Genomic DNA, 13,480 nt, shown 5'->3' with positions numbered 1-13,480 from the left:
TAGTAGTTTGAGACAAGATATAAAGAAATCAGGTTTGTAAAATAACAGCAAATGTACTGTCAGCTTATTACCAGGTTTTTGTACTGTAATTTACAACACCAACCATTTACTTCAAACTATTGAAAACAATAAAAGTACATTTTTCAACATCAAAAGCTTTTGGATCAAGGTCCCATAATGTGGTTCAAAATCATAGTGAAGTGGAAAAAACATGAATCACAAAGCACCGAAGACAATTTACAGATATTTCAAGTGTAACTGAAATCATTCAGTGATGTGGAACTGTAATGCGGTCAAATTCCGCCTGGAACTACTGTAGCCATGCATTTCCATTGCATGCCTTATGTCTATCAGCTAATCAGAATCAAGAATTCATCAACCTAGTAGTATAAAATTATTTATATGATGAGAACATAGAAAGTTATTCTATACATTTCACCAGCATAAACCACGCCACACTTTGAGCTAGACTTTATTGTAGGGATGAAAGAGATGGTAAGGAACAGTGGGATGAAGGGGAAGAAAGAGTATAAATAGTGAACAGGTAGGTTGATCGGGCATGCCCAGAGACTTAAAGTAGAGGTACCGTCTCTGTAATATTTTAGTAGAGTAATTGGACCCCCCGATTCAACCTAGGAGTGAAGAGAGGGTTATAGGATTGTTAAAAGAAAGTGAGGAAATAAAGGGAGGAAGGGTGGGTTTGAGAAAACGAGAAGAACAGTGGAAGAGGGCTAGTTTGCCTTAAATAAGTTTTAGCGAGTAGGTGATTGGTTAAGGAGACTAAGTGGGGCGTGGTTCCGCTGCTAAACTTTTGTTGACGCATTAACTCCATTTGATTAATTTCTCTACTGGAATACTGTTAGAACCCCCGAAAACCATAAAACACTGTATATTTCATTTGTATCTTAGCTCTATTATTTAAATTTAAATAAACTTTAATATTTTATTTTATCGTTCAATTAAAATGATTATAAGATTTTTGTCAAATAAAAGATTTTTCTAGAGTAATCTACCATAATTTTGTGGCTCTAAAGTTTTGATTCAGGATTTTTTTTCGGAAATATCTGTGTGCTTTTCATGTTTATTCGATAATTAATTATGTTCTTTGTTTCCTTTTTTCACCATGGGGATGTACATCCTCAAGTCATCTAGAGATTGTGACCTGCGAAGAGATTATAAGATGAGACGAGGACTTCTAGAGGTAGAGTTGCTGAAGTTTGCCTTGCGCGCTTGCATTTTTTTTAGAAACTTCTTTGGTTTAGTGCGTCAATCTTGTCAATGCTATTGTTCAAAAAAGCTAATGATTCGCACTCAAGTAATTGCTTCATACGGTTTTTATTTTTTCTTTCTCTTACATTCTATGGGTGATTAAAAGACACAGGATGTAAGAAAAGAAAGAATAAAAACAGTATGAAGCAATTACTTGACTACTAGAGGTATCCATAATCCAGGACCAGGCCGTATTCTGAGCAGATGCTGTAGCGGTCATTGATGAGTGGAGAGCATAAGACTGATTCCTGAAAGATCCAAATGACCGATGAGTCTCTACATTGATCCCGTTGGCCAGCCTGAACACCCGCTGGTGACCTACTCACACCTGCAGCTTATCCACGATGGACATTCAGCGCTCTCCAGCCTCCAGCGCCTAGACCGCAGCTCTGCACATGAAGTTTGGCCAGAGGAGAAATTGTCTGAGCCTGGTTTCTCTCAGTTTTTGTTTTTCTTCACTTTCGTCAATTGGTAAAGTTTTGTTCCTCACCACTGGTTTGCTTGGTTTGGGATTTGTGGAGCTGCGCATCGATAGATTTGCTCTTCAGTGTTTGGACTTTCAGCAGTGAAAATTAAACCACATTGAACTAAACTGAACTCTGAAAACTGGACTGACACTGTTTCAGTTTACTAAAACTTCTATATGAAGCTACTTTGACACAATCTACATTGTAAAAGCACTATAGAAATAAAGATGAATTGAATTTTATTTTTATACGTTTCTAATTTGTTATTTATATTTTAAGATACACTTCCCTGCAGAATCATCGTAGTCAGTCTAAAATGATTCATTCTTTCCAAACAGAGAAATCATTTGGTGAACGTCAAAGAGCAGTAAATCTGACTATTGCAATGTCATTTTTTTTTTCAATATCGTGAAGCCCTAGTTTCTGTAAACCAAAACAGATAGAATAGTGAGCCAATCAACATGAACATAAGCAGTGTGGGTGGCAGACCAAACACAAAGTGGATATGGAAAACAGTCTATATGGAAAATTGCTGGGTGGAGATGACGCTGTACAGCTTTGTTCCAGTGTGTACATGGATTTTTCAGGTCACTAAGCAGCGATGGTTGGCTAGATACATGGAAAAGCCTCTTTGCAGTGTGCTGACTCTGCTCTTTTTTCAGACATGATTTCCCTTTTGTTTGCAGCAACTGGTTTTAACTAAGAGGCTGTGACAGGTCCTGTGATCGCTAGTTCACTGGGAAGATTTTCAGCAGATAGTTTACCTCAGATCTTTTTGAAAATTGAAGCCAGAGATGTGGCAGTGCAAACCAACAATGTAAGTCACTCAGCAAACACTTTTAATACGGTTAAAGAGGTTTAATGTGTATTAATTATATTATAAACCTTTCCATTTCTGTTGGGAATGCAGTGCACTCTTGAGCTTTTGAATGGGCCGGTATTTAACTTTCCTGTTATTTTGCATCTGGTGCAGACAGAAAAACAGCTTGTCACTGGAATCTTGTTGTGTTACATGTTGCCAGGGCACAGTGTTATGCGATTTGATGCTTGCAGTGCATACTTTAGTGTACATACTCAGAGGCTTTTGCAGGTCAGGGGTGTCAAACTCCATTCCTGGAGGGCCACAGCTCTGCAGTTTAGTTTCAATTCTGCTTCAAAACACTAAGCTGGAGGCTTTAAACAAACCTGAAGGACTCAATTACTTGGATCAAGTGTGTTTAATTAGGGTTAAAGCTAATCTGTACAGAGCTGTGGCCCTTTAGGAATTTGACACCTGTGGCCTAGTAATAGCAGGTAATAAACATTTCAATAATGTTCAGTCGTTTGCACAGAACAATTGCTTCACTTCATAAGACCTACAGAATGTCTGGGAAGGCAATTTACAGGAAATGTTCATTTTTTGAATGAACTATACCTTTAACTCAATTAAATTTGAAAGTATAAATATATAAATAAATATATTTATCTTTTTTTGTGTGTTTTTTTTTTAAATAACAATACTAAATTCTAGCTGAATCAATCTTTCTGTTGATGTATGGGTTATTATGGTAGGACAATATTTAGTTGAAATACAACTATTTGAATAACTGGAATCTGCAGGTTCACTAATAATTTACACCTTTAAAGTTGTTAACAATGCAGGTTATTAATCAAAAATTAAAAAATTAAGTTTTAATATATTTAGTTCAAATTTTACAAAATACCTTCATGGAAGATTTAACTTTTTGCGCAAAATTTTATAGTACATTAAACTTGAAAGTGCTAAAACTGTAGCTTCTTTTTTCCATAATAAGTGAGTCACCTCGGAGCAGAGCGGCAGATGACACACAACAACAATCGCTTCATCTTATCTTGAGTTTGGAAGCGGGTGCCTGGTGTTTTGGAACACACACGTGTGAGTCAGTTCTGGGAGGTAATTACACAAATTCATTCTGATAATGGACTTTTGCTCGGATATTTAGATTATAATAAACACAGCAATCACCACATCTGCATGCTGAAACAAAATGTCATATTTTTCATGTGAATCAAGGCATTTATTCAGTAATTGTGTTTCCATTGTACAGAAATATTTTCATCTAAAAAAACATTCTGACTCAACTGACTGCACATATAGCTTTAGGTTTTGATGTAAATATCAGAATGTATGTAAAATTGCTTATTTTTTATGCAATATCCTTAAAGCTCAAACATACAGTAGGTGGATGAAAACAGTTATTGTACCCCAATTCAAAATAATTAGGTAAAATATTACCCAGCACAAATTCCCCCCTTTTCCTGCCTTTTTCCTAATGCTTCTTTAATTTTAAACTGCAATAACTTTCCATATAAATCTCACTGTATATCAAATAAATGCAGCATTAATCAGTATAAAACATTTAATGACCCAAAGTTTCTGAACAGTAGCATAAGCTATAACATTATAGCAAATAAGGCCTTACACTACCTGACAAATGTTTTGTCTTCAATTCCAGTTGTAAGAGCAACAAATATTAACTTGACTTCTAGTCGGTCATTTGGAAAAGCGGCAGAAGGTAGATTATTTTTCATGAATCATCTGTTGAACTGCATCCCAATCATCACAAATACTGCAGAAGTATACTGCATCCCACATGGACCCAAGATTCTTACAGAAATCAGTCAAGTTTGGTGAAGGAAAAATCATGGTTTGGGGTTACATTCAGTATGGCAGCATGCTAGAGATCTACAGAGTGGATGGCAACATCAACTGCCTGAGGTATCAAGACATTTGTGCTGCCCATTCCATTACAAACCACAGGAGAGGGCAAATTCTTCAGCAGCGCTCCTCATACTTCAGCCTCTACATCAAAGTTCCTGAAAGCACAGAAGGTCAAAGTGCTCCACGATTGGACAGCTTAGTGACCAGACATGAACATTTTTGAGCATGTCTGGGTTAAGATCGAGGCATTGAATCCAAAGAATTACTCTGGGAGTCCTGCAAGAACGCTTTCTTTGTCAATAAGTTATTAGAGTCATTTCAGAGATGTATGTATGCAGTCCTCCAAGCTCCTTAGAGTCATACATAATTTAAATTATTTTCCCACGGCACCATGACTTTATATTCTTATTGTACAGTATTTCTGTTAACCGACAAGACTTTTGTCTAAGCAAAGTCAGACCTCACTGTCCTAATTAAATGACTAAAAATCAAGGCATAATCATATTTCATTTTGGTAAAACAAGCATAATCTAGAGGCCTTTGTCTTTCATATAAACCACTTCTGATACCAAATGATTAACTGGAAGTCAAGTTATTATTTGTTGTTCCTTAAACGTGGATAAGCAACAAGACTTTTGTCAGTAGTGAAGATCTTTAAACACTCTTTAGCCTTAAGTTAAACAAGTTTTAAACAAATAGTATCACTAAAGCAGCATATTCAAATGTGCGTGTACAGCAAAGCACAGTTTTTTCAGCTCTCTGCAGCTTTTTTGCAGGTGTCTACTTGACCACACGATCAGCAGGACGTTTGGAAGAGTTTCCGCTAGATGCCGGGTTCCTTAAAACCACATTGATTGTCCAGCCGTTGCTCAAAGGTTTGGAAAAATCTGTATTAAGACAAGGAGACATTAATAAAGTGAGATAATTGTAAGAAGAGCTAAATATAAGATTGTACCATACCTTGGTGTTTGGATTTGGTCACCCAGACAGTCAGTTGTCTTTGCTTTGGTTCCATTAAGTTATCAGAAAGATTTTCGACAGCCTTCATTTTGTCTGTCGGACAGATGCCTGCAAACAGAAACAGAATCATAATACAGAGAGAAATACACAGAATCTGAAGAAAAACTAGATAAACTGAGTCTGACCTCTGAGTAAATCCTCTTAGGCATGCATTTCATTAAAAAAAAGAGTGAATTGCAGAAATAAAAAAGAAAATCAAAACGTGTAATCCCTGCTGAAATGGCAATTTATTCAGGATTAAGAGTTTTTAATAAAACATACAGCTTTGGAGATATAAAATGTGGAGACTTTTTAGTTCTTCTGGCTTTATTTGGGTTTGAGTAAAATGCTAATATTTGTCAATGTATGTATACATTTTTTTTGTAAATAAAATAAACATATTGTCCATTAGATCATATTTTTTTTCTTTCAAACCAGACTGTTGGCCAGATCATAATTAACAGAAGTTTTTATTTGATGTTATTGATAATCAGGTAAATGGCGTAGTCTAAAGATTAAACATAAACATATAACAATGGCACCTTTTTGTTAATTTTTGCACGCATAAATTATATTTTTTATATTTATTTTTACATTGGGAAAAATCGCATCCGTAGTTTACAGAATAAAACTAAATAATTCTGTTTCACTCATATAAATCAAGAGAAATTGAGAATTTCTAAGTGGTCTATTAAAGGCACTGTGTGGTATTTTAACCACTAGAGGGTGCATATTCACAACAAACAAAGACATTGCTTTACTTCTGCAGAAATCATGTTGGATGGATGACCTAGAGTAGTCAAGACTTATTGTCATAGTAGTATAAAGCAGAGTCCAACTGAAAGCTGTCCAACTGAAAGACCGCTGCTGCAATTGTTGATGAGAGACGAGCACGACAAGCAGTGTTTTCCCCATATTACATGTGTTTTAAGGAACTGTTATAATGCTGCTCAGTGCAGATTAATAAAATGCACAACATATTAAAGCATCTTTGGGATTTTTGTTTTCTATAACCAAACTGAAAGTTGAGGATTTATGACCTCATTAGCATGGTGACAGAATATGGACCAATTACTAGATAAAATTGCTTATTTTTCGAGAGGGGTCGGGATGCAGACCTGGTGCAGTGCAATCTGAGCTGCATTCAATGCTTTTTAAAGGGCTCACCTAACCCCACCCCTAACCCTACCCATCACAGTGACCTCACTCGCTCCATTTGAGTGCATTGTGTCTGACATTGCATCGCTGAGTGATGCAATCTCAGCTTGCATCATAAAGGCATCATAAAGGATCATAAATCCAGATACTATTGGATTTTTCTGGATTTTAACATTCACCAAAATATTAGGGACAATATAAGTACTAAAGTCAGCAAAATATGTAACTTCTAGTGGTTTTTAGATGTTTTGAACAGAAACAATTGATAAGACTTTATTTTGGTCCCTATTTCAAATTTTGTTGACTAAAAGTTGAATTGCAACAACATGCCAATTATTTCTCTTTTGAGTATTAGTAGACTCTGCTTAATATGTGTTGATACTGCCCTTTCAACAGACATTAACTGACTATATGAAACTTTGCAAGTACATGTCAACTAACACTAACCCTAACCCCAACCTAACAGTCTACTTATAATCTATTGAAAACTAGTTGGAACAAATTCAACAAAATGCGTTAAAGTAAATAAAATGATACCAAAAAATCTTATATATTGTCCCTTTAACCTTTCCATTTAAACAATGAATTTAGGTCTATTTCTGTCAATTCTCAAAACGAGCAATGTTTTTATTTGTTTAACCGATTCGTCAATGTCTACGTCGTCTGATAAAGCTAAAATTGGAACAGTGTGTGCTGTAGATGCAGGTTCAAGTTCATTCATGAGAATGCTCAGCAAACAGCAGTCAGAATAACACGTGTTCAGCGGCTGGTTAAACAGCAGAGAGCTAAAAATAGAGCTGCACTTACTCCGATAAAACTCATTCCGAGCGAGCAGACACACGGGGGCATTCACAGTGGTCATGGTCAGCTTTTACGTGTAAATATGGCAGAACCGAATGCTTGGAAAGTGGAGTGTTCTTTGGAACCTGGAAGAAACATATAGCAAAGAATGAGCCGTTGAGGACACTGCTGAATGAGATTTATTTGTTTTATGGTTGGGGAATAAATATTCTCATCAGAGCGACATAAACATGGAACAAAATAATTTCTGGGAAAATACTGGTCAAAGTCTAAGCCTTTTTGGAAAACCAAAAACTGTTATCGTGGTTTAAATAAAGACAGGACTTATTGACTCCACATAAAATAAACATGTTGTTGTAGACAGGTGAATCATAGGTGTGTCAAAAGTCAAAGAAAAACCCTTTGTCCCAGTTTTACTCAAATTGTGAACTGAATTGTTTTATGTGGTTGTGGTTTTTAGGGTTGTGGTTATGTGGTTTTAGGGTTGTGGAAGCCACAATTTTAATGCCAAAGCACGACTTTTACACATACACCAGAGTATGCAGTGCCTAAAATTTGCAAACAGTACATGTTATGCATTTCTCTCCCTCTCATCCGTAATAATCATTATATACATCATTATAATAATGTATAAGTAAAGTTCCCAAAAGCGATTAACTGGTCCAGAATTTTTTCATAGTAAAAAAATGTATGAAACACTATTAAATATACACAAAGAAGTAAACTTTAAAAGGCTACATGCTCCTATACAGTATATGCATGAGTAATGTTTATTCATAAACTAATTTAGAGAAGATCATGTGCTTATAATTGATCTAAGCTGCTCCTGCATTAGCTAAAACATGATTCACCAATCAGATGATTCCAGTTATCTTCATCTTGAAGAATACCCCCTTCCACCCCTTCTCCTTCACCTTTCCCTTTATAGGATGGCACGGTGGCCCAGTGGTTAACACCGTTGCATCACAGCAAGGGTTTAAGCCTTAAACAAGCCAGTTGACATTTCTGTGTGGAGTTTACATGTTCTCCCCGGGGTCTTGTGGGTTTCCCTCGCATTCTCCAGTTTCCTCCCAGCCCAAAGACATGCATCTAAAGTAAATTGACACTATAGTCAAGCTCTTAACCAGCAGTATATCTCTATACAGCAATTCCTAATTTGTCATTAGTGCTAAGTAAGGGGGGGGTTCTCAAGACATATCTGAGCTCAAACTCCCCTCTCTTGCCCTGCTAACGGGAGGGAGCCCCAGGCTCGAGGATCTCATGAGCTTAGGGCTCTCTCCCAGGACAGCATGCCAAACTCACTTTAAAATAAATCATCAACTAAGTGTGAACTCTTTAATCTAGAATTTCAATGAAAAATGTAAGCATGCATTTGGGTTTTTCATATGTTTGCTTTTGATTAACCACAGACAGCCATTTCTGAAATATACTGTTTTTGAACAAATGTTTAAGTGATTGATTCAGTGACTCACTAGATTAATTCTTGGATGAACCAGTCATTTTACTCTTCAAATGAGTGATAATTTCTGTAAATAATATTGTTTCAGACGAATACTTCTGCATATTATATCACACCTTACTAGCAAGTGTTTTTGACAGACAAACAGTAAATATTTAATGGAAAATGTGTTTCCTGTCACTTTGTTTCACAAGCTTTTTTTTTTTTTCAATCGCTGAAATGACATTTACACAACATATAATGTTTTTAACAAAGCATGTGCAAATGAAGCAGGTGATTGGCTGGTTGTTGTGCATCAAGTTATAGTACCACAGGACAGTCATTTACATTTATTCCTTTAGCTGACTCTTTTATCCAAAGCAGCTTACAAATGAGAATAAAAGAAGCACTTTAAATCATCAGAGAGCAGCAATATATAATGCTATTGCAAGCAATGCTATATCTGTGTGAAGCACACTCAGATTTGTACACTAAGAATTGCACAGTTCGAAAAAGTGGGTCTTTGCCAACAATCGCATGGCAATTCCTAACTTTTTGATTTAGTGGCTAATTTGTAAGAATTTCTACATTCTCATTTGTACAAATTCGTACAATTTGCTTATCCTCCAATGATGGGTTTAAGGGCAGGGTTGGGTGCCTCCTTTTTAAAATCGTACATTTTCGTATGACTGAACTCATACAAATTTGTATAAGTCACCCACTAAACTGACAAAATGTAAAATATTTGTGTTTTCTTGTGAGATTAGGCTGGCTTTGTCCCACATCCCAAGAGAAGTATGCATTGTCTTGTATTAATATAATCCCTGAAATACCACAAAACAAAAATGTAGTATATAAAAGAGCTATTGGTATTTTTAAATATTCATTTGTGCTGACATCATGCTTTAAGATTAAAGAATAAAGATTCCCAGTGACCTAGTTGGGGACTATTTTCATGTGCTGCATAATATCATTGCGCCTGCTGCAGACATGAAGCAGCAACAAAATCCCTTGATTATTATGCCAGAATGAGAGTATAGTTGCTAGACATATTGACCTAGCAGCTTTTCATTTTCTGAGGGTCTTGACACACAATGTGTAACTACAGAGAGGTTAAGCTTTATAGGAAAATGATTAAAACCTCTCTTTTTTGAGTGAGATGCTAATGGTCCAATCCGATTCATAGATTTATGCTAAGCTAAGAGATAATTGCTTCTGTCAGACCAGGATATAAGCTGAATGGATTCAAAAATGATTACGCACAACTGTTTAACTCTAGGTGACTTCTCAGGCCCAATCCCAATTCTACCCCTAAGGCCTTTCCCTTTATCCAGGCCCTACCCCTCATTTTGCGCGTTCCCGTAAAGAGGGTTGGGGTGTCCCATTTCTCCTTAGCTTGAAGGCGTAGGGCAGGGGTACTCAACCATGTTCCTGGAGATCTACCTTCCTGCAGATTTCAGCTCCAACCCTAATCAAACACACCTGAACTAATTAATTAGGACCTGAACAGTTCTTGATAATTATAGGCAGGTGTGTTTGATCAGGGTTGGAGCTGAAATCTGCAGGAAGGTAGATCTCCAGGAACAGAGTTAAGCAGCTTTGCCCTAGGGTTAAGGGTAAGGGGTGAATACCCCATTCGAACCACACTCAAAACCAAGGGATTAGAAAATAAGAAAATTTCCCAGAATACACCAGCCACAACAGCAGGATCGCAGCACCCAGATGTAAGGAGATCCACAAATTAGTACTTTTTGTCATTATTATGAATTTTTTACCACAGACAAGCACGTTTTAATACATTCACTACCGCGTTCATGTTTTACCGTCATGCTTAAAGACCCAAACCCACCCCTACTAAATTTTCAATCTATAATCCATAAACATAACTCCTATATAGCAGTTCCCCAACATTCTGACTCTCTATGACACTGGAATACCCTGTCAGAAAAGTCTAGTGGCTGTTATTGGGCTTTTTACAGTGTCGGCTATAATGTTAAGATTGTTGTGGTGTGTTTACATAGATGAATATGGCCACGGTGTAAATGCACAGTATATTTACGATCTTATTGCCATATTAGATCGTTAGAATAACATAATAGTGATTTCCTAAAGATAAATACCAAAATATAGCACTACTGGAATAACTACAGCAGTCCCGATTGTTTTCAATTTCAAAGCCCTTCCCCATCACACTTGGTTTTGGGGGCCAAGGGGAAGGGGTACAAAAATAGAATTGGTATTGAGCCAAAATGAACCTATTTGTAAAAAAAAAATTAAGCATTTATTTCAAGGCAGGGTTTAGAAGGACAATAAACATTTTGAACAAACTGGTTGAAAGAATGATTCAGAGACTCAATTATCAAGTCATTTTAAACAAGTCTTTTACATAATTTCTGATGTATTGATGCAATTGAAAGTGAAAAATGGTTGTGATGTGATTGATTGTTGCTGGTGAAAGTTTACACAGGCTAATTTCTGTCATTTGTCATGATAATAGTTTGACAGCTCTTTGTCACTTCATCTACAGAGTGTTTTGTTGTATACAAGGAATGTCTTTCCGTCTCTAAAAATAAAATCACTACCTCTGCTCTAACAGTAAGTGAACACAGCATGCAGTCATAGCTAAGGGCTGCTAATTATGGGAATGAACTTTGCTCTATATAACCAGCCACAAGCGTATATCGTTTGATCTCATCCATAATGGTGGCCTTGTTTTGATTCAGAAGACAATGCTTTTCAACAGAATTGCAGTCTTCTGCTTGGTCTTTTTTTTTACTTTAACAGGCTTTTTGGCTAGGGCTCTGTTAAGAGCAAAACTAGTTCTGAGCACTAATCCTTCGACATCAAATTGATCTTGAGCACAAAAGCCTTTGTTTAAAGAAGGGTAATCCACCGTGACATAATGCCAGTGTGAGCAGAGTTTCATCAGAAGAGTCTGATAGTGTTAAAGAGTCAAACGGTGAGGGATTAAAGGAAAACTCAATGTTGTTTGATCTCATTTTAAGGATGGTGAAAGGTTAGTACATGCACAGAAATGACTGGGATTGAGCGTAGAATTTCACTCTACTAAAAAAGAGCTGCGTCAGCCCTCTGGGCATTTTACAAAGACAAAAAGAATTGATGTATGTGGTGGCAGAGAAAGAGAAGGAGAAACAAAGATGAAAACATATCTGGACAAATAAAACTACCAGTTAGTATCTGAAAACAACTCAACACAATTAAAAAGCCCTGGACCAAAGTATGCTTTCTCACAGAGCTGCTTGGTTAGTTATGTCAACATATAAGACATATCTAGGTCAGTGTATATATATACATGCATTCACACACACACACACACACGTGTGAGACGTCTGCTTTATGTTAAGCGTTTAGCATTCCTTCAAGTCTAAAAACAGTAACATTGCCGTTCATATATCTGGCATGTGAAAGTCCATGCATTATGTCTTGATGTTATCTTTGAGTGGACCTTGCCTTTGCTGTCTGTCATGTGTAAAAATCCTTAAAGTCCAGCGGCAGAATATATGTTCCAGAAAAAACTTTTTTGAGTCTCATGTAGAAGGGAAAGCCAGTGAAATGGCTGAGCATATCCAAACGCAGATGAGACGGACCATAGCTTTATATCGAACCCCTCCTTTGCTCCAGGCTAAAGGACTGACAAGCAATTCGCTAAGGAAGTAAAGGTCCCACCCTGAGAAACACCCCTTTGTTTTCGTGATCATTTGAATACGACATGGGAAATGAAGGAATATACAGGATTACACTCCGATACAATATTTTCCAGTTTCTGCAAATTCATCAATAGAAATGAACATGCTAAAATGGTTGTTTTAAACCAAAGTGGGGTACGATATAGAGCAAATCAATGGGTGTTTTTTTTATTTTTTATTCCTTTTTAAGAGTGTACTGGTTTTAAAAGGCACCTATTATGCAAAAACATATCTATGAAGCATATTTTGAACAGAAATGTGTACACTTATTGCTGCTTGTTCAAGCTACCTGTTGAAAATGAGCTGAAACAACACAATTCTTGTCATTTATTTGGCTAATGAATTTGTTTTATGTTCAGTCCACTTACATTTGTAAACCATTAAGTTAACTTAATTATTTTGTGTTGGGACAACATGAAGAAATTGTGTTGGTTCAACTACCTAATTAGGGGATTTCTAATTCCCAGCATGCTTTGTGTGGGATTGAATTAAGAGGTAAATGTTGACAATAAAAGTAATCTTAGGTGTTTAAAGTTAATAGAAAGACTTGTTAGAGTTTAATTTTAGGATAATTTTAGTTTTAAGATAATATTTAGCTTTTAAGAATTAGAAGAGTTTCATGTAATGCTTTAAGTTTTGAGATTATCACCTTGCAGAAGCCCCCATGCTTTAGGTGTTGGCAGCTTAACTAGTAAAAATGCAGTTTGTTGTTTTGCTCAGTGAGCAATAACTATCCTAAAATGAGTTCTGAGATCAGTCTCAATAAACTGTATGTGTAACTCATAAAATACGCTAAAAAGGCTCTTTTTTGATAACTTTGAATTAAACTTTAAAATTTACGACACATAATAGACATTCATTATATTATCAGACATTTGAGTTTAAGTTACATAAGAATAATTGGACCAATTAGTTGGTGTTTAACAAATTTATTGGATGGAAATCTTGTCCTCAATTACAT

General features: G+C 36.2%; 1 long non-coding RNA gene across 2 annotated transcripts; it reads right to left on the bottom strand.

The window, feature by feature from the left end:
- Positions 1-4,828: 4,828 nt before the first annotated feature.
- LOC101885965 (uncharacterized) lies at positions 4,829-12,473 on the bottom strand. Of its 2 annotated transcripts, none has more exons than NR_170146.1 (4): positions 12,279-12,473; positions 7,381-7,499; positions 5,377-5,484; positions 4,829-5,303 (listed from the first exon to the last, which is right to left on the bottom strand). It is a non-coding gene; the product is annotated as an uncharacterized lncRNA (long non-coding RNA). The 2 variants fall into 2 exon arrangements; NR_170145.1 differs by having other exon boundaries at positions 12,284-12,473.
- Between the last annotated feature and the right edge of the window lie 1,007 nt (positions 12,474-13,480).

The sequence above is a fragment of the Danio rerio genome, chromosome 23 (genome assembly GCF_049306965.1).
Source record: "Danio rerio strain Tuebingen ecotype United States chromosome 23, GRCz12tu, whole genome shotgun sequence".
Lineage (NCBI taxonomy): Eukaryota > Metazoa > Chordata > Actinopteri > Cypriniformes > Danionidae > Danio > Danio rerio.
Note: the sequence above shows the minus strand (reverse complement) of the source record. Positions and strands in the feature narration are given on the sequence as shown.